This window comes from Adiantum capillus-veneris, chromosome 13 (genome assembly GCF_014529385.1).
Source record: "Adiantum capillus-veneris isolate H3 chromosome 13, ASM1452938v2, whole genome shotgun sequence".
NCBI lineage: Eukaryota > Viridiplantae > Streptophyta > Polypodiopsida > Polypodiales > Pteridaceae > Adiantum > Adiantum capillus-veneris.
Window position 1 is genome coordinate 92,987,565 of NC_140943.1, and position 4,492 is coordinate 92,992,056.

The window sequence follows — 4,492 nt, forward strand, 5'->3', positions numbered from 1 at the left end:
GCAATGTAGCGTAGGCTATTGTGGGACTGTCAACACATTACAGGCTCTCATTCCTTCCGTTGTGTTGATGGATGTTCTATGAGTAACCCATGTGCTGTGTTCTTGCACCTCCTCAACTATACATAAATATGTTTCCATTTTTCCATTGGCAAAGATGATGAAAGCAGATATTGTCTCAAAGGATGAGTATGAGGATGGAAACACTAAAATATCTGGCATTCCCGCAAGTCGTGATCACAATGTGGCCATGTATGAAGGAGACCCTAAAGTGTTGTGAAAAATGTTCTCCATAGGAGACAACTTTGTAGTCAAGGTAGCAAAATAAGGACTTATACCTTCTAAAATGCACAAAAAGAATGTATCAAACAACCAAAGCACAGAAGGATAAGTGACAATGAGATTCATTAGGAAAATTCTGAACTCATTTTTGGGCCTTTTAAGAGTGCCACATCATCAAAGTTGTACAAAAGAAAGCAACCCGGTAGACCCCTCTAAATATTGCTTAGAACCCCATGATATGACCTATCATTGGAAAGTTCTTAAAAAATGGATTCTAAAGAGCCAAGGTCCGATAAGTTTGGATGACTTCTATGAAAGTTATGCCATTTTTTTTTTCAATCAACTAGGTTTTGTTACCGTTACGGTAATCTAAAATCACCTTTTTCTAAATCTACATGAAGGCAATGTCTGATACATGCATGCTATATATCAATAGATAGCATTTGAAGAGTAGATTCTAAATATCCAACCTCCGACTTATTTGCAAAAAAAATACCGATCCCCACTTTTTGAAAGCTATGCCACATCAACAATTCTTACAAGACCCATTTTTTAGTCCAAACTTTTCCTAATGCTTAGAGGTGGAAAATTGGGGGGCAGGGGGGGAGAGGGGAGGTTAAAGCAATAGGATTATCCCTCTATTTTTATGAAAAGATCAGTTACAATGGATGAAAGGTCATCCTCCACATCAAACAAGGGGTTCCTATGGGCATACATGGTTCGGAACATGTCATCTATCCATCCACTCAACCATGGATAAATGACATCCATCAGGTAGAGCGAGCGATCCTGGTCATCATAGGTTGTCTTGTAGGAGCAAATGCAAAGCCATGACATCTAGTCAATCTTCAAAGACTTATATCTAGAATCGTTTGCTAGAATTGTAGTGGTAGGATAAAACTATGGGTGCCTCTCCCACACCCTCTTTTGATGTTTTAGGAACATGGGCTTGTCATCGAACTCACGTGCAACATATGGAACCCGCTGAAGGCTTTTGGCCCAGACCTTGCACTCATCCTAACTAAAGATTTCTGTAAATGAAACTTCAAAGTTCAACTAACAATACAGAGATATATATGAGGACTTATTAATAGGTAACAATACCTTAAAAAAGTCCCCTCATCTTCATTGGTTTAGAAAAGCATGCATTCATAATATTCATGATATTTTTCCTTTTGCAACACAATCAGAGCATGATAGAAGCCTTTTCTATTATCTTTAGAATGAACTCCTCTATATCGGGCCTCACAATATAGTACATCCAATCCATCACGTGCACACCTTGGTGTCCAACCCCATCAAGGAATGGCAGCTTCAAAAGTTCTTTTGGGCATATGTCAAAATTCTTTAGTAGAACACCATTGATGTCAAGTATTATGAGTTGATCGCAGGAAGCTTTCCTATCTATGGGTAGCGTTGTGTCAAGACATTTCTCATTACGTCACCATGCCTCCCTTGCTACAACACCCAAAGGCCAAATGAGACAAAGGAGAGAGTATAGTGATAGTCATGTCAACTCAGCCACGTGAGTAAGAGATGCTAATCATAATAGGTGTACAATACCCAATTTGGTAGATTATGTACGACACAAATTGTCAACCTAATAGAACACACTAGCATACATGTTGTACAATAACCATAGAATCATTTAGGTCAACCTTATATGCAAGAGAATACAAACAGAACATCACATATAACCAAGCAAAAGTGCTTTTGATTCATGAAAAAACAGACTACAAAGTACAAAATGTTGCATGGTAGCTAAGTCTTGTAGGCACACAACTTTTGATCATGACAAATGAGGCGATTCTTTCCTTTGACACAAAAAAGTTCTGACAAAGTGGCTAAGTCAATGCAATCACCTGCGTCTTTCTCTACCCCACTCGATGCATCACCCGCAACTCTACCCAACTCCACTCTCAAGTGTACCTTCTACATCAACACCCTCATTACGAGCCTCTCCACAAGAGCACCCCCCTTCTTGACTTTAACATCCCCCTTCCTACCAACCTTTGATTTATGTGCACCATTGTCCTTCTCTTCAACAACCTTCTCCTCATCAATAGCTAACTTGTCACGAGGACTTCCACTCTTAGCTATACCTTCCACATCAGCACCCTCATTAGCAACTAACTTGTCACCAACACTTTCGCTCTCAATTATACATTCCACATCAACAGCTTCATCACTAGCCTCTTCCACAAGAGCACCCCCCTTCTTTACTTTAACACCCCCCTTCCTACCAGACTTTGCCTTACATGCACCACCGGCCTTCTCTTCAACAACCTTCTCCTCAACACGAAACTAACTTGTCCCTGGCAGCCTTCTCCTTGGCACCAACAAAGTTGTCACCACCATCAACCTTCTCCTTCACACCAGCACACTTGTTTCCATTAGCCTTGTCAACGCCAGCTTCCTTGTCACCATCAACTTTCTCTTAAAGTGCATCATGTTCATTATACATAACAATCAGTCATTTTTATAAAAAATTGTGCTTCATCAAAAGTAAGTGGTTCCTCCTCATCACACATACTTGACACAACCAAAGCATTACAATCTAATGCATAAGCAGCATGATGAGAATCTGAACAAGACAAAAGTGCATCCATAAGAAGCATGATGAGAATCCGAACAAGACAAAAGTACATCCAAATTATTATCACGCAAAGTATGCACCAACCATTTTGGAATACCTCTAGCTTCCTCATTTCCAACCCTATCCTCATGAAGTCATCATTTATATCTACATAAAAAATAGGTGGATCTGTGACGTCACTTGAAACCTACAGAAGTTAAATATTTCCCTCATTTGGGCTTACACTTGTACTCCCACCTTTGAAAAGAGTCAACAAGGTATCAAAAATGTCATGTGAGCTTACACCTATCTCTTTAGCATATGACAACAAGGGTTTAACTACATCTTTCACAAAAAGAAGATCTTGAGAAGTCAAAGATACGTTTGATTGTGGATGGTATAACCTATAATCCTTGCTTTCAACACTATAATCAACAAAGATGCATTTGACAACCTTATCATCCAATCTCCCTCGTTGTTCAATATGAAGCTCCTAAAGGGAGCCATTTAGAAACTAAAAGAAAAAAGTGCTCAAATGCAAAAGTCAAATGTATGCCTGACTCCATTCCTCACCAAGGCTTGTTTTAGAAAGCCAAAAAATTAGGATTCTTTCAATGCACCTAGAGATGTAAAAATGAAGGGTTTATAGCATATCCAAAGTAAGGGAGGTGGATTCGTGTGGGAAAACAAAGGTCTAATGTAGTTGGAAGTCGGATTTAATTTGTTTTCAAAAAGATAGAATCCTAATCTGAGTGCATAAAGATTCTCCACATATCTTCTTTCACGACTAGTGCAAAGGGAGGGGACACAAGGAATGCAAAAAGATAGAAATCCAACCCAAATGCACATAAATTCTCCAAATTGTTGATCACAAAGGAAAGATATCCTTTCCCTAGCCCCACGCCAACATTGATAAACTCAACTTGTCGTCGCTTATCACTCTTCTTTATTACTTTGTCATTCATGGCTAGAATCAAAGTGATGTGAAGGTACGATCATTTGTATAGTAGATGCACCACTGAATTGTGCGAGGAGAAGCAAGGGTACTCGGCGATTATGGAGTTGCATCAACCTGCACCAATGGACTCAAGATCCACTCTCAAGTAGGAATAGCACAAGTACACAAGAACACATGTTGACAAGGCATCCTTATGACTGCAAAGCACGAGAATTTTCAGAAAAATTTAAACAATCCCTCATCGCCTTGCTGTGAAATCCATGAACATGCTATAAGGATGCACACATGCATCCAATAATCCATTGCTATACATGCTCAAAGAATGCATACATGTGCTCAGCAATTGAAGGGAATATATATGCACTGAGCATTGAAACCGTATGACAGTGACCGTTATGATGATGTTGTCTATCTGATTTATAATAGGACTTAGCAAGATGGGGAGTTCATTCACTTCAAAATCCTACCTAGAACTGCCATTAAAAGACTGCAGACCTTTAAGAGGCCTCCTTACAATGCCAAAAAAAAGTCTCAAACTTCACGCCTGTTTCAAAGGCTGGCTCCTAATGTTCCTTATGATGATTTCAATTTTGGCAAGATAACATAAAATGATCCATACCATGCAAAAACCATCATAGAATCTGGCATCAAAGACGCAAAAAAGAGAAGTGAAGAAAAAA